Below are 23660 nucleotides of genomic sequence, written 5' to 3'. Positions count from 1 at the left end.
AGTCCTTCTGGGCAAATTGCCTCTTTGAACTAAAAACTATACAATATGTCTAACTAAAATTAGTGTAATAATCATCTTCGATTTATGCGGTCGAAGTACATATATCTCTAACAAACAATGTGTTTTTACGGAAAATATCCTTCTATATAGCATACTCATCTCCCCCGCAAAAATGCTTTAAAGTGACTTAAACTACACACAAATATTTTAAAGAAATTTACCTCCTATTCCTTAACTTTTAAGTAAACTTGTTTATTCGTCTTTACCTAGTGCATTTGTCGCTCGTCATAACAACACCTTGCGTTTTACAAAATAGGACGTTATAATGAATGCTTAGCACAAAGAAAACGAAATTAATATACTCTTATCGATTCAGCTGATCAGTTCGAACTCACCCCACGAGTAGCCGAGCGGTTAAAACCGCAGAATATTGGTAGTTCGACCCAGTTTTTTTTTTAAACGACCTACTTCGACCCAGTTCAGGAGAATGGGTTTGGCTGCGTGAGTGTTTTAGCAGCTTTTCGCATCTTTAATATGATTACGAGGCAGTTTTCCTCAGAAAGTCTTCTACACAGACATCGCTTTCTTCAGACAGATAGCCCTCGAGTTGCTTTTTTGTATTCAAATTACCTAACCTAACTAGTTAGAGTCTTCAAAGTTTATTTCTTGTAACTGATTATGATTGAATGGTTGCTATAGCGAGTGATCGTTAGCGAGCTTTGAGTGCATTTCCGTTTAAATTGTTGTTAATTTATGCGAATTATTATTTTGGAAAAGTCTTCGAATCTGACAGAATAACGATTTTTACATGCACCACAATTTCAGCGGAGAAGGGGAGGGGAATCTGAAAGGTTTCAGATTTTAAATTAGTGCGATGAACGTGATATAAATTAAATATCACGTTCATCGCACTTAAACCATAAAATTCAGTTCAAGAGCAATATCGCAAAATAGCTTTAAATTGAGCATATCTTTAGAATTTCCGATACAGAGTCTCTCTGTACGACGTTGCCATTGCTCGCTTTGAAATCCTTGAGTTAGTTAATCAAAAATTCGTTAAAGTTTTACAAAATATGAAATTGATAATAATAAAACAAATTCCAAATGTCAAATTTGGGCTTCCGCATGCCCATATTCACAGTAGGATTACGTCATTCAAAATTCGATGGCTCTATGTACCGTTGTTTTATCACAATGCCAAAAATATACATACATTATGCAGATTTTTCGTTATTTAACTTCTTCAGATATAATGCAGGACTCTAGCATTCGGTGGCAACAGTTTGAAAAGTGAAACGGACATTTATAATGAACCAACGCAAAATCGCAAAGCGAAAACAATAATCCTTCAAGGGACAAAGCCCCTTTGGACTAAAAACTACGTTTTAAATTCGAACAAATATGAGGTTTTTAGTACCGAATACTGTTTGACCCACGAAGAAACTATAAATCTCAACACAACGTTTAGCAACTGCATATTTTCTGAAAAGTCTCTAAAAATTAAATTTCAACTCATATTCAAGGAAAATTCTACCGACCAAATTCTGCGACTCTTGTTCTTGTTCAATATTCCTGAAATATTCAACACGCCTCGTTTGTGTTCAGATTTAAATGATATCGAATATACTTTTCAAGTAAAATTGTAATTCAACAATTTCTGAAACATAAAACTATGCTTTCTCAGCTATCCGAGCTTTCAGAAGAAACACCATACGAGTCTTCACTTAGCTCTGAAGACATGTCTCACAGCTGGAATTCATGTTCGCAAGACTAAAATGATACTGGCCGGCACATATGATCGGTGGGAAGCAAAACATACAAGAAAAATGCTATATAAACATGGGTTGCCTCATCAGTCTGTTATACTAAAACGAGAAAGAAAGCACCTGCTTCCAGTTGAAGAAATCTCATGAGACGACTGGGAGATCAGAAATTTTGGGGAGGACAGTAACACCCTTTTCCCACGTCACATTCCCAGAAGAGACGGACGTTTCTCACCCCCCTCTATCTTTTTTGAAGAATGTTTTGGGTATCGCGTGTCAAGTGGAATTCTCAGAATTTCCGTTAAGCGCCCTGTTCACGCCCCTCATCCTTGTTCTTCCACGCCCCCCCAGAGGGTTCTTGTCCCTCGATCCCCTGCTTAGCAGTGCGGCTCACCGCAGATTATACGGGGAATAAGAGCTTCTATCTTATTTGCTTGTCTTTCCTAATGAAATCCGATTTCAGCCGTGCAGAAACATTAGTGGTGGTATTTGTTGGTTTGTTGGGAACTTTTGTGATTTATCTTCTTTCATTGTCTTGACAAGTGTTATAATAGAGTAAAAGGTACCGAATTCGTTGTTTTCTCGCATTTTTTTTTTTTTTTTTTTTTTTTTTTTTGCTTGCTGAAGGCATGTCACTGATAAATTATTACTCTTTCTTTTATTATTATTGTTTCAAGAGGGTTGAAACGACATTAATTGATGGTGGAACAAGATGGATGAGGAGGTCAGTGACTTGTGAGTTGTAACTCCAATCTGGAAAGTCTATCCTAATTAAAACAGCTCACTCTTAGTCACTATTCCTGGAATTATTCAATTTTTGTGACTTTTTTGCACAGAAGGTTAAGGGTTGACGCTGAAAGCTTATCACAGCAAATTGGTCCTTTCACTAAGTAAAAATGGAATTATGATGTCACAAAAAAGAACTATTGTGATGGCACGAATATAACATGATATGGTATGTGTAGCGTAAAGCTGCAATATCAAATTCAAAATTAGGCAAAATCCAACAATAAATTGTAGTTGATTATTTATTGATTAATTTCTTATGTCGGTGAGCATTTATTTATTGATCAGCCATATACTTCGTGACTGTTTGTTCATCAACCTTATATATTCGCGATTTTTTAATTACTGATTAATTTTATATATCGTGATTATTTATTGATCAAACTTATAGATCGATGATTATTTGTTGATCAACCTGTTATGTTTATTATTATTATTATTGTTCAAGTGTTCCGCTCTAAGGCGCTATATGGAAGAGATAAATGTCTTCGTAGAGGACCTTCTAAGGGAAACTGGCTCGTATAACACTTTACATATGGGGAAAAACAACGGAAACGCACATGCAGCCAGCCCGTTCGTGGCATTCGAACCTCTGACCAAACTACCAGTGTTTAGGAACTTTTACCACTCGGCCACTGGTGGACAACCTGATATGTTTGTGTGCATTTGTTGATCAGACTTGCACATATTGGTAGTTATTTTCGGATCGACCTTATATGTCGGTAATTATTTATTGATCAAGTTGAGTTTCGAGGGAAAGAAGCATGGAGTGTCATCTTTCTTCTTCAATTCTTGAAGATGAGGGATTTATGTTCTTATCTCTCAAAATGCTAAGTATTTGTTATGTTTATTATATTTTTTTCTCAAAATACCTTTCTATAAAGGATACTCGTTTTTCATGTAGACTGCAGAAAAGGTTTATGGTTACTTTTAATCATATAAAAGAGGTATTTTTAAAAAAAATAACCCCTATTTCTTAACTTAATTACTGATCTTTACCTTTGCATAATATAACATAGCACATATGTTATATTCGATATTTTAAGTAAAATAAGAGTTAAATCCTAAAATCTGGTTTTTTTTTTTTTTTTTTTTTTTTTTTTTTTTAATGTTGGCAGAGAGTACTTGATAATTACAAGAACACGTTTATATCGAAAATAATCCATTCATAGCTAGAGTTTAAAAAATGGAGAAGTACAAATTGCCCTGAAATATTTAAATATCTTAATAATCTCTGTGGAATAAATTAAATCAAAAAATATTCTTTTTCACCGTCTCTATCCTCAAAGTTTTTAAGTCTGTGAGCGTTTCTAAAGACAAAAGAATATTCAGCTGATTTCTCTCTTTCCTCCACCGTCTCCCTCTTTTTGTTCTTTTTTGTTCTTATTCTGAAATTGCCTTTAGGGCTCCCTAGTGGTAAAACTCAAGATGTAAAAGAGTAAACTTTATGATGAGTTTTTTTCTTATAGATACTATAAATGTGCTTAGAAGAAATCGATAGTAAAAAACTGTAATTATTAGGATTTCTTGAACAAACGTTTTTGAAAATTTATCACGTCTCCAATTCAAAGACAAAAACGCTCGACATTTTCATAAAATGTCATTTAATACTTTATGGGGACTTTTTTTTGATAACAAAAACTTAATAACTTTTTTGGGGGTAAAAGGGACTTTTATACCTTCCATCTCGCTTTCAGGCGCTGCAATAAAGACAGTAAGTAATTAAGTTTAATAAACATAATAAAATAAAAGTAATCCCCATATTGACATTAAAAAAAATAGGAAGAAGCCTGTGCCCCATTTGCAGTAAATGTTTAGTAAAAAATATTGTTTTTATAAAAGCGTAAATTATGTCTTAATACACGTAGTTTACTTGTGATGGTTTCTTCGAACTGACTGACCTACTGACTGAACAGAGTAATTTACTACTAACTGAATAGAGTAATTTACTACTAACTGAATAGAGTAATTTACTATCGACTAAATAGAGTAATGTTCTCAAGAAAACAAAATGGTGAATCCACACATTATGAGTCAGCAACCACGATTCCAATTATCCCTGGAGCGGTTAAGGCAGTTGAGAAAGGTTCCATTGTAGAGTCATTAGGTTAATTGGAAGCAGAAAAGATGAAAAATGTGCAATTGCCTTCGCCGGGAATCGAACCACGGACCTCTGGAATACCGGCCCAGCGTGCTAAACCACTACACCACGAAGGCTCGCTAGGAAAGTGGGAAAAATACCTTATATACTCCCCTTTTTAAAGGGCGACTAGGGTTTTAGGGGACCTAGTCGCCAAATCCTGGGTGCGGAGAATCATCATCCACAACCCTTTTAGTTTGGGCGCCACTTGTAGAGTCATTAGGATTTTTTTTGGAGGCAGAAAAGATGAAAAATAGCCAACCTCTTCGCCGGGAATCGAAACACGGACCGGACCTCTGGTATACCGGCCCAGCGTGCTACCGTTACACCACGAAGGCACGCTAGAGAAGTGGGAGAAATACTTTATACCATTAGAAAGTCCTCCAGAAAAACAGCCCTTCCTTTTGACAGATAATCTCTGTGTGCTTTGTTAACTGGTTAAGTTAGATACAGTATACAGTATAGTGTGATGCTTCTTTGGTGATATGAAGCAACTCCAATGATGGAATACAGCAATAACTTTTATTTAACACTCAAAAAAATGGCGACATGCAAACAAGAAGAGAAAACATATTCTATCATTTAAAAATAAATTACATTCTTCGTGCGAGAGTCGCACGTGGCACTCGAGTCTGGTTTCAAATATTGCCATTAACAAATACCTTAATGTTCATCTATTTAAATTATTTAAACTACAAGATTTTAATAATATGTAAAGCTGTTACAATAGGATAACTGGTTAAGTTAGATTAAGTTTTTGTTCAAATTGTAAGGTTCCTCACTCTTTTTGTTGAGGAACCTAGTGACGAACGTCGAGGAACCTAGTGATATGCACCTATGTCGAGGAACCTATGTAGCGACTTATCGCTGAGTTCAAACAACTAATTAAAACGTAGACTAGAGAAGGGTTAAAATACCCTTTACTTCACTCAAAACAAGAATGACAGTCGGCCCTTTCTCGGGCTTACAGGAGGCCTCTACTCGAGCTTTAACTCAAAATAAGAAATAAGAAACTAAACTTTAACTAAGAGAGATCTAGCCGAAGCTAAACACAAGTATATAACATAGTTTGCCCTTAATTTAAACTAGCCGGCGAATATCAAAAGGCACGTAATATTACGGCCGAACGTAACAGCTTAAAGTGTGACTACCCCGGAGGCAAACACGCGCTACGAAGGATTCCCAGCATTTTCTATTGAAGTAAATTGAACCTTCCTTAAATACTTCATCTAACTCATTTGCATTCAACGCAATTCTAAAAACTCATTCTGGTAGGGAGTTGTAAATGGAAACAAGAAATGATAGGAAAGGTTTCCCAAATTAAGATAACTGTTATAAAATTAAAATATACCTTACAAAGTAATCTAATCTAACCTAACTAGTTATCCGTGGTAGAGCATTTGCAAAGATTGGTGAATAAAACGGAAAAAACAATAAGCGTATTATGCAGTTTTATAAGTAACAAAATATCTCCAAGCGATCCCTGAATTGTGTGCAGCTGCAAGTATTAAACCTAAATGATTCCGTATATAGAGATACCTCGGTATGAGAACGCTGTTGTGAACTTCGATATTTGTATGTGGACAATATCGCGAAAGATAATTTTTCTTTTCATCTGATGAGAAATTAATCAGTCCATTCCCAAATTTAGTATTTTTCGGGAAAATGAAAACAGCATGCTTTTATATACAAATTTGTATTTCTTGCTTGTAAAATATTTGCTTTTTGTCTGTTTTGTACCCCCCCCCGAAAAAAAAGCGTTATAATTTCAAAAAAATATCCTTTTTCGTGTGTGTGTCTGGTTTTATATTTTGTCTTTGTTGCCATCAATTAACCCTTTTAGTTTCTTTAGAGAAGAAGATTTAAAACTACCTATCCAACGCTGATAGAGTCTGCCTTTTGCTTGTAGAATGATTAATAACTGAAAATAGCTTAGACGAAACATGCTTGCCCGAATTAATAAACATCATCTGATTTGCTTGTAGATACATTAGGTTATTTCGAAGCAGGAGAGATGAAAAATGAGCGATGCTCTAGCCGGGACTCGAACCACGTACCTCTCGAATACGCGCCGAGTGTACTGATCACTACACCACGAAAGCAAGCTAAGAAGGCGGGAGAAGTACCTTATATGCTTAAGCAAAAATGCGAATCAAAAGTGTTCAACTGTAGCTATATCATTAAAAAATACACATAGTACACATAGAAGGACATGTTTGGAAGTGTAGTCTTATCTAAGCAATTGTTAAAAGTAGCATGTTGAGTAAAATCCACGATTTAGACTCCTCCGATCAAAGCCAACAGGACACCTTTCCTGTTGCAGATCCCGGCAGGCTGCCATCTCCTTAATACTATCGAACCCCTTTGGGATAATTTTGAAAAAAGTGTACAAGTATATCAGCTACGTAGCGTATTCGGAAACTAAGTACCGTTTCATTCTCGCGCGTCACAGCGCTGTGGTAGGCGTCCCGCGCATGCGCACTAGTCTTTCTTGTTCACTGACTTTCAATTGTCGCCATTTTGGTTGCTCAATGTTGTGTTTTCAGTTTGCTGTGCATATTCAAAATGTTTAAGACAATTAGTTCTCCCGCTGACTGTGAGATTCGTGCCGTGATTAAATTTTTGAACGCGAGGAATGTTAAACCGGCCGAAATTTATCGTCAAGTGACAGAAGTTTACGGTGAATACGCGATAAGTGATGGAATGGTGAGAAAGTGGGTAAGAATGTTTAATGCAGATCGAACAAATGTCCACGCCGAGGCTCGGAGTGGTCGGCCTTCTGTTGTCACCGATGATTTGGTAAGGAAAGTTGATGAAGCAATTCATGAGAACAGACGCTTCACAATGACAACTCTTTCAGAGGCATTTCCACAAATTTCACGTACTGTTTTGTTCGAAATTGTGTCTGACCGCTCGAATTATCGCAAACTGTGTTCCCGATAGGTTCCAAAAATCCTCACTGATGTTCACAAAACAAAGCGACTTGGTAGTCTCCTGACATTTCTCACGCGGTACAGTGATGAGGGAGAAAACGTTTTAAACCAAATTGTGACGGGTGATGAAACTTGGGTGTGTCATTTCACACCAGAATCGAAACAACAATCGATGGAGTGGAGACACACTCATTCTCCGAAAAAACAAAAGTTCAAAGTGACAGTGTCATCTCAAAAAATCATGTGCACTGTTTTCTGGGATAGGAAAGGCGTTTTGCTTACTGAATTTCTTCCCAGAGGTGAAACCATTAATGCGGCACGATATTGTGAGACTCTAACAAAACTAAGGCGTGCCATTCAAAACAAACGAAGAGGAATGCTCAGTAAAGGAATTATGTTGCTCCATGACAATGCTCGGCCCCATACTGCTGGTGTCACTCAACCTCTAGCTCCTTAATTTATTTATGGGGAAGCATAGAAATTATGTTGGCCATATTGTATTACCATTTCCGTAGACTTTGTTGATCCACGCTTCAACATCTGGCAGCTATTATCAAGGTGAACGGAGCAGTTAGTCATTGCTAATCGGGTATCCTTAATAATTGATCAGCAGTTACTAACCAGGTATTCATAATTCAAGGGCAAGTCAGTGTAATTACTAAATGTAAGCAATGAGAAAAATCTTAAACCACTGTTTTTTTTTTTTTTTTTTTTTTGTTTGTTCAATTATTCTTAACATTATATATGATACTATACAAAACAGTACAGAATTAAGTCATCTCTTGATTGGGCTAAAATGTGAAAAATCCCTCACAGTTAGTCGTACGACAGAAGGATTAAATACATAGTAAATCGTAGTAAGTGGGTAATAAATAGTGTATAATAAGCAAGAAATAGGTACTGTACCACATAATCCCCGTTATTGGCATTTAATATACACTGAAGTGACAAAAGTCATGGGATACCTCCTAATATTTTGTCGGTCCTCCTTTTTGTCCCGCGAAGTGCAGCAACTCGACGTGGCATGGACTCAACAAGTTGTTGAAAGTCCCCTGCAGGAATATTGAGCCATGTTGCCTCTATAGACGTCCATAATTGTGAGTTGACGGTGCAGGGTTTTGGGCACGAACTGACCTCTCGATGATGTCCCATAAATGTTCGATGGGATTCATGTCGGGCGATGTAAGTGGCCAGATCATTCGCTGAAATTGTCCAGAATGTTCTTCTAACCAATCGCGAACAATTGTGGTCCGGTGACATGGCGCATTGTCATCCATAAAAATCCCATCGTTGTTTGAGTACGTGAAGTCCATGAATGGCTGTAAGTGATCTCCAAGTAGCTGAAGGTATCCATTTCCAGTCAATGATCGGTTCAGTTGCACCTATCGGACACGTCCCTCGTACGTCCCACATTGATTTCTGCGGTTATTTGATGCAGTGTTGCTTGTCTGTGAACATTGACAACTCTACGCAGACGTCGCTGGTCTCGGTCGTTAAGTGCAGGTGGTCGGCCACTGCGCTGTCCATGGTGGGATATTATGCTTGAAATTAGATACTCTCGGCACACTCTTGACACTGTGGATCTCGGAATGTTGAATTCCCTAACGATATCCGAAATGGAATGACCCATGCGTCTAGCTCCAATTACCATTCCGCGTTCAAAGTCTGTTAATTCTCGTCGTGCGGCCATAATCACGTCAAAGCCTCTTCACATGAATAACTTGAACAAAAATGAAAGCCCTGCCAAAGCACTTCGCATTTATACATTTTCTACGCGATACTACTGCCATCTGTATATCTGCATATTGCTATCCCATGACTTTTGTCACTTCAGTGCAGATAATTATCATAGATTGAAAATACTTTATACATTGACCGGCTGTTATTTTACATTAGCTGACCATTACATATAATAAAAGAAAGAGTCTGTCTTTCGTTCATTCTGTGTATAAGCTAATAGACCCAGGGCTATGAAATGTGGTATAAAGGTGCATCTAGACAAAAGTCAGTGCATCTCGAAGCGAGTTTTTCAAAATTCGAATAAGATTTGTTTTAATTTTATCTTTTCTATTTTATCGCATCATTTTGAATAGTTTCATTCTTTTAGAAATGTGGTTTTGGCAACAGTTTTCCATTCAATTGTATACTGGACTGCTGACTGCTGAAAATCAGCACTGTTGCCACTTGGAAAAATGAGGGCTACAATTCTGTGCAATTTTTAAATTTAATGTTTTTCTTGGATATTGGACGTTTGTTGAAAGAAGGCAACGGGAAGATGTTTAATTTATTTATGAGGATAATTAATATTTGTATTAAAGGATATTACTTATTTCATTGTAATTTTTGTTATATGTAATAATTTTTTTTTGTTTGAAATTTGTGGGTTTTTTAGTCCAAAAGGGCTTTGTCCTTGAAGGACTATTGTTTTCGATTTGCGATTTTGCGTTGTTTCACTATAAATATCCGTTTCACTTTTCAAACTGTTGCCACCAAATGTTAGAGTCTTGCATTATATTTGAAGAAATTAAATAATGAAAAATCTGCATAAATGATTGTCTATTTCTCGCATTGTGATAAAACAACGGTACATAGAGCCATCGAATTTTGAACGACGTAATCCTGCTGCGAATATGGGCATGTGGAAGCCCAAATTTGAAAATTGGAATTTGTTTTATTATCGATTTCTTTTTTGTAAAACTTTAACGAATTTTTGATTAATGAACTCAAGGATTTCAAAACGAGTAGTGGCAACGTTGTACAGGAAACACATTTTTATCTCCAGCGCGCGAGACTGTGTATCGGAAATTCTAAAGATATGCTCAATTTAAAATTATTTTGCGACATTCTTCTTGAACTGAATTTTATGGTTTAAGTGCGATGAACATGATATTTAATATATAAAGGTAACATACAAAATGTTAAAAAAAACGCCCCTTTGGACGTAATTTAAAATCTGAAACCTTTCAGTTTTTTTTTTTCTTTTTTTTATGAAATTGATTATGCAGAGTAAAATTCTGCGCAGTTTTTAAATTTGACGTTTAGTGTTCCCTTTAGGCATTTCCGGTACATTTAAAAGCCAGACGAAGGCTGGCAGCTTAGCAGCTAATATCACATAAATAGCACATATGTATCACTGGTATTTAGCTATTACTAACTGCAGCAAACCTTTGAACATATTATGAAATTAGGAGGACTAATATATTTATATATTAAAAAAGAAAGTTGTTTCGCAGAGATTGTTTGTTTTATTAGTAAAGGAAACGTAAAAAATTAATTGTGCTCAAACTGGAATTCGAAACACAGATCTTTTAGTGCTAGCTGGACGCAGGAACTACAAGAGTATGCACGGGGTAATGTGACAGTTCTATATATATCCCTCCCCTTAAAGGACAGGTGGGAAGAGGGACGAGATTCAGTCGAGAGGGCCAGAAATTATCGTTTGGGCACTCCGATTTAAACTGCATGATTTTTACATGTCAGAGACGCCATAAATTATCTGTACTTTCACCGGGAATCTAACCGAGAATCTTCCAACGTTAGCTGGACATACTAAACACTTACACTACAAGATCAGAGAACGGGAGGATGCAATAAATCTTTATAATTTTCTAAACATAAATATGAACACTATAGCAGTTTTGATATGCAATAACGCAAACCTTTTATAAATGATTACATATTAAAAATACAAGGAATTAATTTTTATTTCCAATATAAAATTAGGATTAATTAATGATACCGAAATATTAGTTTTTGAATTATTGCACAAACACACCGTAATGCGGAAACATATTCCTACCAAAACGGCATGCAAATACGAAGATCGTCAACCCACTCAAACGCACTTATTTTTGGCAACATCTTGCATTCAGAATTCTATTCTAAAACGTTTTTCTTCTGTGACTGAAAAAGAAAAAAAAAATGTAGACTCACATCTACATATAATAACAAAAAGAAACATTATGAGAATTTTATTTGAATTTAATGTTTCATTCGAATGATATGTATAGATTTATTTTGGACACAATAGATAGCTCTTCATTTTGTTATCTTTCGCTCTAGATTTATGCATAGCTTTTGTCGTAAAATTTTTATCTTTTCAAATATTAACCTCTTCTTATTGTAGTTTGTCATTTTTTAAAAGGAGAGGTAAAAATGATTCAGACGATCATTACCATTTTTTTGCATTTTAAGCTACAATATACGATTTTGAATTTACTGTAATTCATCCTTCGATAGACGTTTACAGAAACAGCTTCTAAAGAAAAAGGAAATACGAATTTTTTTAATTCTATCATGAGACAGAAAATGACCTTCGACTTTCTAAGCAAATATGGCTTACTCTAAAACTATTATTATTAGTCCAAAGGGGAAATTTGCGCTGAAGGACTATTAATTTCGTTTTGTCATTTTGGGTTGACAACTATTAATGGCGAATCACTTTTCAAATTGTTGCCACAAAATATTATCGCCCTGTATTATATTTAAAAAAATTAAATAATGAAGAATCTGCATGAATGTATGTATGTTTATCGCATTGTGATAAAACAACGGTACCTAGAGCCATCAAAATTTGAATAACGTAATCTTCCATAGAATATGGGCATGTGGAAGTCCTAATTTGAATTTGAAATTTGTTTTATTATCGATTTCATATTTTGTAACACTTCAACGAATTTTTAATTAACAAACTCAACGATTTCAAAGAGAGCAATGGCAACACTGCGAAAAAAAACATTTTTATCTCCAGCGCCCGAGACTTTGTATCCGAAATTCTAAAGATAGGCTCATTTCAAAATTATTTTGAGATATTGCTGTTGAACGGAATTTTATCGTTTGAGTACTTATAATATGATGTTTAGTAAATAAAGGCAACACAGAAAATGTTAAAAAATCGCCTCTTTATACGTAATTTAAAATCTGAAACCTGTCAGATTTTTTTTTTCTCGTTCTGTCTGCGTTATAATAATATAAAACAGTAGCATTATGGAGAATCGCTTAGAAAAATGCATGGCTTTAATTTTAGTTTCAATGATATCGACTTCCCCCCAAACACATCATGTTTTACACACCATTAAGTAGCTTCTTTCGGTATAAAAATGTCAAAATGAAATTAAAAAATAAGCTCCTATATATAATTTGAACATTATTAGTCCAAAGGGGCTTTCTCCCTGAAGGACTATTGTTTTCGTTTTGCGATTTTGCGTCGGACTCATAAACGTCGGTTCACTTTTCAAACTGTTGCCACAAAATGTTAGAGTCCTGCATTATATTTGTAGAAATTAAATAATGAAAAATCTGCATAAATGATTGTCTATTTCTCGCATTGTGATAAAACAATGGTACATAGAGCCATCGAATTTTGAATGACGAAATCCTACTGCGAATATGGGCATCTGAAATCCCAAATTTGGAATTTGTTTTATTATAGATTTTATATTTTGTAAAACTTTAACGAATTTTTGATTTACAAACTCAATGCTTTAAAAGCGAGAAATGGCAACGTTATATATAAAAAAAAATACTTTTACCTCCAGCTCGCGAGACTGTGTATATCGGAAATTCTAAAGGTATGCTTAATTTAACATTATTTTGCGATATTGCTCTTGAACTGAATTTTATGGTTTAAGTGCAAAGAACATGATATTTAAGAAATAAAGGTAACACTCAAAACGTTAAAAAAACGCCCCTTTGGACGTAATTTAAAATCTGAAACATTTCAGATTTTTTTTTTTTTTTTATTATTATTATATTTACGATTAAAGTTGTGAAACTTTACCAAAAAATATAATGGTAGTGGTCTCATTAAAATTGTATGTCCTTAACTGGTTGATTAATTATGGTAAATGTTACAAATGCCCATCTACCTGCTTGAATATTTGTTTTATTAAGGAGAATGGTCTGTGTTTATATCGCTCAAGAGGTGTTCCTTACCCAACGCAAATACACTGCCAGCCATTTAATTGCTCTATCATGAAGGAAATTATGTGAAGAATATGAAGTGCGGAATACATTATATTTAATAAAGATAACACAGAAAATGTTAAAAAACGATCCTTTGCACGTAATGTAAAATCTGAAAGCTTTCAGATTTATTTATTTATTAGTCCAAAGGGTCTTTGTCCCTGAAGGACTATTGTTTTCGTTGCTTTGAATCACTATAAATGTCCGTTTCACTTTTCAAACTGTTGCCACCAAATGTTAGAGTCCTGCATTATGTTTGAAGAAATTAAATAATGAAAAATCTGCATAAATGTATGTATATTTCTCGCATTGTGATAAAACAACGGTACATAGAGCCATCGAATTTTGAATGACGTAATCCTTCTACAAATATGGGCATGGGGAAGATCAAATTTGAAATTTGGAATTTGTTTTATGATCGATTTCATATTTGTAAAACTTTTGTAAAACTTTAACGAATTTTTGAGTAATAAACTCAACGATTTAAAAGCGAAAAATGGCAACACTCTACGAGGGAAAAAAAAAAACTTTTTAATCTCTAGTGCGCGGAACTGTGTATCGAAAATCCTAAATATAGGCTCATTTAAAAATTATTTTGCGACATTGCTATTGAACTGAATTTTATGGTTTTTAAGTGCAAAGAACGTGATATTTAATAAATAAAGGTAACACACAAAACGTTAAAAAACGCCCCTTTTGGGCGTAATTTAAAATCTCAAACCTTTGAGATTTTTTAAAAATTTTAAATTAGAAAAATTTTTTTAAAAAGATTTTAGAACTATTCTTCCCTTTCAAAAGAAAATAATCAGAAAAGAGATACACTACTGGAAACTATTCATAATGAATAATTAAAAAATACAGTAAATAATTATGCATTCTCTACTAATGTAAAATACATGTAAGCGCATATAAATAATAGATAAGAATTGTTTAGCGGCAAAGTCACGCAAGCTTTTATGCTTGATAAGAAGTTGCTGGAAACCTAAAACTTTCATCCAGTAAAGTAAAATGTGCACCTCAGCTATAAATCTAAACAAAATACTTTTATCGCATATCAGCTCTGACCGATAACTTTTACCTTATTACATGTCCCAAGTTCCATTTATGCTGGAAATTCTCCTTCTCAACGCAACTTCCTCCTCATGAGATTTTATGCGATTAGCATCGATCATGACTCGTTTGGCACACTTCTGCGGCGAATTTAACTGCGTTTTAATTCCCTTAAAGCACGCGCTAGAACATTTCAAATGCTCGATCGTGGTCCGCACTCAAGCAAAGGTTATCCGCCAGTCTATGAACATGAAATTCGAAACGTTAAGATACAGTTCCTGAGCTTAAATGGGACGATGAGGTCAATGTTCTTCTCACCCCTTCCTTTTTCAACACAGAAATCAATCTGTAAAATTAAGTTATAACAAATTTTGGGGACACAAAGCCTGCCCCTTGACTGATACATCTACTTCCTCAATGCTGTGCGATATTTCCGGAATATTACGTAATAATAAGTATTACTTTTGTTGTTTCATTTATCCGTGAGTATTATTTTAAGTCATGATTAAAGTACCATCTCATATTTTTGGATTATTTCCCCAATTCAAAGTCTTAGGACTTTAGAAAGCAGCTTTTAGGTTACTGATTGATGAATATATGTAAGCTTTAAACCCCAAATATTACAACCTAATTACCTGTGAGGGAAGATGTCCTGATTAATAAATTAAAATAAAGCTGCAAATGCTCATAAATTTATCAGCTGGATATACTACAAATGAAATATACTTCAAATGAAATTAAGTAATTGCCAAGAACTAAATACTAAATTTAAACAACTGAGAACTAAATTTATTTTTAGTCCAAAGGGGCTTTGTCCCTGAAGGACTATTGTTTTCGTTTTGCGTTTTTGCGTTGGTTCACTAAAAATGTCCGTTTCACTTTTCAAACTGTTGCCACCAAATGTTAGAGTCCTGCATTATATTTGAAGAAATTAAATAATAAAAAATCTGCATAAATGTATGTATGTTTCTCGCATTGTGATAAAACAACGGTACATAGAGCCATCTAATTTTGAATGACGTAATCCTCCTGCGTATATGGGCATGTGGAAGCCCAAATTTGAAATTTGGAATTTGTTTTATTATCGATTTCCAATTTGTAAATCTTTAACGAATTTTTGATTAACAAGCTCAAGGATTTCAAAGCGAGCGATGGCAACGTTGTACAGAAAAAAACATTTTTATCTCTAGCGCGGGAGACTGTGTATCGGAAATTCTAACGATATGCTCAATTTAGAACTATTTTGCGATATTGCTCTTGAACTGAATTTTATGGTTTAAGTGCGAAGAACGTGATATTTAAATTTAATAAATAAAATTAACAGACAAAATGTTAAAGAAACGCCCCTTTGGACGTAATTTAAAATCTGAAACCCTTCAGATTTTTATTTTTTTTAAGTTCAGTATAGGAGCCAATTTTCCCTAGAAAGTCCTCCACGAAGGCATCCCTCTCGGTAGGCAGATAGCTCTAGAATGCTTTGCTATGGTTAAAATATACCAAAACATGCCATACCACATTATTGTTGTAATGGTAGACGGCGCTGAGCAATCACGAAAGAGATGCTGAGCCAAACAAGCCTCAAGAAAGGGGCAGTGAGCCAAAAACGTTTACGAAGCTATTGTGTAATTGCGTATAAGATGATATGCAAAAAAAATTAATTAAAAAAAATTTGCAATGATTTTTATTGAAATAAATTTCGTACTGTAGACATTTTGAATTATAATCCGTATTTATTTTTGGATTGAATGCTAGTTGTTATTGAATCAGGGACGAGATTATGAGATATTTATTCTACAGCTTTCCGCCATACTTGCCGAACAACTTGCATGAATGCATGAAGAGAGAGGCCAGTTCCAGTAAATGAGAAAAGTGACAAGCTTAATATTTCTCATTTATCTTCTAATTCGCCGGAGAAAAGAATTTATGACTAGAATTAAAATGGGGGAAAAAAAAAATCTCATTTTACTTTCTTTTGTTTTGCCTTTTAGCGCCTGTGGATAATCTAATGTCTAGTTTTCTTTCGTCTAGTCTACGAGGCTGTGAAATTACCCCCGCTTCCATTCGGTGGTATATATATCAACATTTATTATTCGTTATCCATGAAAGAAAAAGAAAAGAAGAATTGAAAGTAGAAACTTTTTTTTTTTTTTTTTTTTTCTGGCAAAAGAATGATCCGGAAATGCTCAGCACTCCGTCAAAGTGATGCTAGAAAATCATTGTGGAAAGTAAATGTAAAGCACGAGACTGTGAAAAAGATCCGTGAGCTGGCTACTTAAGAAATGGCTAATATAAAGAAGCACTGGAAGATAGTTAATTATTGCGAGAGATACAGGCAATAATTTACTATACACTGTACGATTTTTAAATTATTCTGCTGCAAAACTTCTCGAAGGGCGCATTTGAAATATTTGGGATTACGGGATTATTCAGTTATGGCAAAGCACACGAGGGCTATCTGCCTAAAGGGAGGGGTGCCTTCGTGGAAGACTTTCTGAGGGAAACTGGCTCGTATACACGTTACACATGGGGAAAACCACGAAAACGCCCATGCAGCCAGCACGTTCGCGGGATTCGAACCTCGAACCGAACTACCAGTGTTCAGCGTCTTTACCACTCGGCCGCTGGTGGGCTTCAAATATTTGGAGACTCGACCACTACGCAAAAATCAAATAATTTTGTCAAATTCTTGCTTAATAAATTATAAAAAAAAACTGAAAGCTTTCAGATTTTATATTACGCCCATAGGTGCTTTTTTTTAACGCCTTTATTTATAAAATATCATGTTCTTCGGACTTAAACCATAAAATTCAATTCAACAGCAATATCACAAAATATTTAAAAGAACATATCTTTAGAATTTACGATACAAAGTCTCCGCGCTGGAGATAATTTTTTTTGTTACAGTGTTGCCATTGCTCGCTTTGAAATCGTTGAGTTTGTTAATCAAAAATTCGTTAATGTTTTACAAAATATGAAATAGTTAGTAAGACAAATTCAAAATTTGGGCTTCCTGATGACCATATTCGGGTGGAGACGCACGTTATTCAAAATTTGATGGCTCTATGTACCGTTGTTTTATCACAGTGGGAGAAACCTACATACATTTATGCAGATAGACTAGAAGAGAAACACGCTAATGTGACAATCAAAATCGTAAAAAACAACCTTATATTTAGCGTAGGTATAATGAAACACTCAATCGATTTCGAGGGCAGCTAAAGGTCCCTCCTCATCAGGAGAAAGAAATACATAGAAAGAAGAAAATAGGAATCACAGAAACACGTGGTGCTTATCAGCACTGCACGTGGATATAACTAATTGATGCTAACGCCAATCTGTGGGCTTTGAAAAGATACGGAAACGGAGCCGTTTTGGAAGTAAGAAGCAGCTTGTGAGCACTCAAGAAAAATCAGGAATAAGAATTTACTTAAAAAATTTAATTGCCTATACCAGGGGTGGCCAAACTTTTGAGATCCGTGGTCTACTCCACGTTTAAAAAATCGAAGGCGGTCTACCAATGGCAGAGCTAAATTAACGTAACGTACATGTTTATATATTTATTTTCGGTAAGAAGAAAAAATGGTAAATTATCTAATTTTTCTAAAAAAACTTTATATTAATATTTACAAAATAAAAATTTACTGACGAAAATAATCAAAGTATTAATTAATTATTAATAATTCATTAATTCTATGTCATAAGTCCTAAATTAAATTGTTAATATCCGAGGTCATTATCAGGATGGTCGCGCGGACTACCCAAAATGTCTTCGCGGTCGACGTCTCGGCCACCCCTGGCCTATACAGTTTCGTTTAACAAACGCACAAACATTTACTTGATCATACAGAGATTGCATCATGCATCTTTAGAACAATCATGTCAAATCTTCATACATACTAATATAAATTGCACGTGTGCAAGTTTCGTAACCCTAACCTTTCTTAAAAGCATTGTTCGCAAATAACTTCTCAGTTACGTCAGTATTACTGGACAGTTTTCACCTTGACAAAATCAGACTTAAGAAAATCCCAAATTAATACCAAAAGGATCTTGTTCACACTTCTGGCAGTTACAATTCCAGAGAAGAATTACAAACTTAAAAAGGTATTTTATTCTTATATGCTGGTAAATTGAATTACGTTGTTCTTATCTTCCGGTTCAAGTTTTTATACCTTTAGTTAACCGGCATGCAATAGTTGTAGAATTGCCAACAATTTAAAAGTTGTTTAAATGCGGCTAAGCCTAATTTTTTTTTGACCGTAGCAGCCATATTTGTTTGCCTTTGAAACTTAGCAGAATAGTGAATTAAGTCTTTCTGCATCATCAGCGCCTTTTTTTAATATTCCGGACATGGAAGTCGTGTGGCGTATGTATCAAATTTTTTAAGCTGTAAATGTTTAGTTATTATTTTTTATTTTACTGTTGCTACAGATGCATTTAAACCTTAAAACTGATTTCTGTGTCGTTTGGCATATTCTTTTGCAATCGTCTTTCCGTGAAAAGTAATGAATGACATTTTTTCTTTCCTAAATAATACAGCTGTTTTACTGCGCTCAGAAATTTTAATACTGCTCGTTTTACAATGCTTTTGAATTTCAGAATAAGCACACTTTTCTTCAGAACGGGGGGGGGCGAACGCATATCCTTAAATCCACAACCTTTTTAAACGCAGTCGTTAGAAAGAAGACTACATTTCAAAGAAGCAAATGCTATTTTTCATTTCAAAATTATACGCCACTGTAAGAAATTTTTATTCAAAAATCTTTGCATTTTAAAAATCTTTTATCGAAATCGTTATAAAAATTTGTTAACAGCGTTCGTATTTACAAAGCAGCCATTTTATATTTACAAATCTCCACACAGCAACAGCACTTTATTGTTGTTTTCAAATTGCATATTTTAGTAAAATATTTCTGAAAATCCATACTTGGTGTCTGGCTTAATTTAATTTTATAGAAGGAAGGAGCAAGATGAGTAGGGGCTATAAAATCTGCATAATTTTCGAAATCTAAAATATTTTTTTTTATAATAACATTTAAAAGACTATAAAAATGGGTTTTTTTCTTAAAGAAAATGTGAAATATTTGATGTTAAAGTTTGAATATCAAGATTTTTTTTTAAATTCAAAGTAGTGTATAATATATAATTCTCTTTTAAATACGCGATTGAATCTCCCCCCTCCCGGAAATAGCCACACTCCTGCTAAAAACATTTGTTAGAAGTAGCTAAACCACTGGTCATTTCGTGATTTCAACACCAAGAATGTTGCCCAAATAGTGCCTCAATGAGCGACCGATATTACAGTCGCAATAAAGGGGAAAAGATACACTCACATAAAAAGTCTTACGCAGGTGACAAAACTATATCTTAAATTTCGAACTAATTATCAACTTTCACAGATTACAACACCGTCCATGGAGACAGATATGATAGGGGGGGGGAAAGAAGAAACAAACAAATAAAAAAGAGAGAGGAAAAATACGAAAATTCAATAAGGAATTGAAATAACGTCAAGACTGTGAACCTTAGTTTTCATGTATGTTCTAACAAGCTATTATTAGTTAAAAATTACTTTAATTAATGAATTGGAATGTTTGATAATAAAAAATAAGAAGCAGGAAAATTAATTGAATATTTACGAAAATAAATAAATAAAAACATACTTTTAAAAAAAATGTGAGCCAAAATATAAAAACAAATTAATGCTAACGATAATAAAAATAAGCAAACAATAATAAAAACAAAAACAAATGAAAGCTAAAGAAAGAAAATAAAAATAAACAAACAATAATAAAATGTAAACAAGCAAAACGAAATTACAACAAAACAAAGACAGCCATCAATGGTCCAGTCAACTCAAGTCTTCCTGATAATCTAGTTACATAATTAATTATCGATTATTAAAAGTTTCGTGTTTTAATTTCAATTAACAGCCAGCTTCTCTAGATCTGTTACAATTAAGCATTCGTGGTGACATTCAAACCGTCGACAAATCACGCCAAGGCCAGTCCATCCGGTATCCAATGACCTGCGTACGCATGTTTTTTTGCATATATCTACTTAGCCAGCGCCTAGCGAGCCAAAAAAGCGACCGACGCCTGTCTCTCCGGAAACTCGCCCTTTCTCGGAAACTGTAAGATACCGCCTTTTTTTTCCTCCTTTAACGCCTTTCCTTGGAAAAAGAACTTTTCCGCACCCGATAAAAGGAAACACCTACGAAGAACAACGATCCGTTGAAAGCTGCAAGCATCCTAATCTGCCTGGCTAAAGCAACTTAATGCACGCTTTCAACAAGTAACAGAGAATTCCTTCTTACTGATCTGGTAGCATTGTGATGTACACTTCAGTCACCGCCCAATTAGCTGACTATGCTTAGGTAAAGTGCACATCTGCCTTTATTTCCAATAAGTTTACTACAGAACTCTACTTACTTGGCTGAATACTCTCATCAGCAGTGAAAGATGAGATGCCGGAGCAACTAAGAAAATTTTATGGTATGCAAAACTTAGGGAATGGTTCTAAAAGGCTTTTATCGGTTTCGTAAATCGTTAAGAAGTTCATTTTTACTTCCTTGTACGCAGTAAAAAGGAAGTATTGTAATCGCGAAAAGTTTCAGGCAGCATATTTCAACGAAAATATCCATTTTGACCGCTATCGAATGCAATTTAACGATGTTTTTCCGTGATATCTGTACGTAAGGACAGAATAAAATACTCGTTTCCTCCAAAAAAAAAAAAAAAAATGATAAAACTGCTTTAAAATAAATTCTAAAGAGAATTTTTCGTGGTGTCTGTACGAACATATGTACGTACGTACGTACGCAACGTACGTATCTCGCATAACTCAAAAACGAGTAGCCTCAGAACGTTGACATTTTGTATATAGGACTGCTATAACATGTAGATGTGCACCTCGTATTTTGGTTGCAATCGGCCGCACCAAACCTATATAAATATATTTATATATAGATCCACTCTGTTACCCGGCTCGGTGATCTCAGTTTCTTTACTCTTATATGTTTGTAAATTGTACATTTTTTGCTTTAAAAATGATTGAATTATGTTGTTTTTATCTTCCGGTTAAGGATTTTATGCCTTTAGTAAATCTGTGTGCAATATTTTTAGAATTATCAGCAATTTTAAAGTTGTTTAATTGCCGCTAAGCCTTTTTTATGGCGGCCATTGATTGTTTACATTTGAAACAGCAGACTAGTGGATTTGTTGCCAATCTAGAGAAACTTAGCTTCGCAACAACAAAGATAACGCATTCATTTATTATTGCCAATTAAATCATGCTTAATTCTTTCTGGAATTTTTCGAGGAAATAAGTGTTAAAGATTTACTTCGTAATTTTTAGTACAGATATTCTGTATTTCTATGTGTTTTTGCCTTCTCGCGAAGTGAGAACTGAATTAATTGAATGAAAAATACTCAATCGTCTGTGAAAAACTGTTTCTTTTTTGTTTTGTTTGCTTAATTTCTTTTATACATCATTTTAGCTTTATTATAGTATTTGAATAGAACATGTGGCAACGATTAGATAATTCAGATTTTTTTTTGTTAGAAAAGTGTTACCTGCAAGACTACTACCAACAAGCATAATAGACGTAGTTAATATCACATACCGGAAACAACTTTAAAGCTTGCGGATAAAATGAGTAATCATCAACTGATGACTGGGGATCATTCAACTAATTGAACCAGAATTACACATGTGTGAAATTTCCCATGAGTTATGCTATTGGTGTAGTAGCGCGAATTTTAATTTTTGGTTGGGTTACTCGAATATGGTAAAATACACTGTGTCTATCGGAGTGAGGGAAGAGATCTGTTCGTGGAGGAGTTTATGAGGGAAACTCTTTCTTACATTCTCTTTCGTACTCAACTTTTTCGTATTCGTTTCGGATGCAGAAAATCAGTTACATGAAGAAATGGGCGGGATAATGGTGTCGCCATTGGTCCTACAGGTGTAGTCCCGCCTTTACGAACTGTGCAGTTCCGCATGTATTTTGAGAAAGAACACCTGAGGTGGTCGAATTCCCACTCCGCTTTCCCTACCTCCAACCTCTCCAAAGGACTTTTGGATCGGCGTCTGCTTGGGTACCCCCTTGCCGCACAGACACAATATGCTTACAAGCATCTATACCTGGTATCTTCTCCGGGGTTCGAACCTTTGCTTCTTTTTTTAGCCCAAAGGGGTGTTAGACCCGAAGGGTTATTACTCACGAAACGGCATTTTGTGTCGGTTCACTGTAAGTACCCGTTTCAGTTTTCAAATTGTTGCCACCAAATATTATTGCGCTGTATTATATTTAAAGAGATTAAATAATGGAGAATCTGCAGGAATGTATGCATGTTTTTTGCACTGTGAAAAAGCGACGGTAGCTAGAGCCATCGAATTTGAATAACGTAGTCTATCACTCGAATATGGGCAACTGAAAGCCCGGATTTGGAATTTGTTTTATTGTCTACTTCATCTTTTGTAAAACGTTAACGAATTTTTCATTAACAAACTCAATGATTTCAAATCGAGCTGTGACAACACTATACGGGAAATATATATATATATCTTGAGCGCGAGACTCTCTTTCGGGTTCGAATCACATTTTTATCGTCTCTAGGATTATAGTATATAAAAGGGGAAAAAAAACTAATAACTTTAAAAACTGCAACATTTTATGTACTTTTGAAATTTCTTTTGTAAAGTCATTTTAATTAAAAATATCTCACTAATTTAAACATAGACTTCAGAGACGACACAACTACTTATTTGCTTCAAAAGGCAAAATGCCAGTAACGGTTCATGCGCAGAAAAGATTAAGTAGCTGCGATTACGTTTTTTTTTAATGGAAAACGTCATGTTTTAGCATAAAAATAATTTTTCGTCATTTTAAGGGAGATTGAATGTTTAAATCATACAAACATTTAAGGAAAAACATTTCTACTGGATTCACGGACCTTACAATCCATGATAAAAGTAAAATTAACGGCAGAAGAAAAAAATTCAATGGATTGAGTTTACGAA

At 34.6% G+C, this 23660-nt stretch overlaps 1 protein-coding gene and 1 non-coding gene across 2 annotated transcripts in view; both read right to left on the bottom strand.

Moving 5' to 3' along the window:
- Window positions 1-23660, bottom strand: part of LOC118192366 (plexin-B-like) — a 447998-nt gene that overhangs the window by 406711 nt on the left and 17627 nt on the right. The window lies entirely within an intron of this gene.
- On the bottom strand, window positions 4693-4766 carry TRNAT-GGU (transfer RNA threonine (anticodon GGU)). The gene has a single exon. It is a non-coding gene; the product is annotated as a tRNA-Thr (tRNA).

Source organism: Stegodyphus dumicola, chromosome 6 (assembly GCF_044657685.1).
Source record: "Stegodyphus dumicola isolate Sdum_Otavi_A_Nest chromosome 6, ASM4465768v1".
Taxonomy (NCBI): domain Eukaryota; kingdom Metazoa; phylum Arthropoda; class Arachnida; order Araneae; family Eresidae; genus Stegodyphus; species Stegodyphus dumicola.
This window is presented reverse-complemented; position numbering and strand designations above follow the sequence as displayed.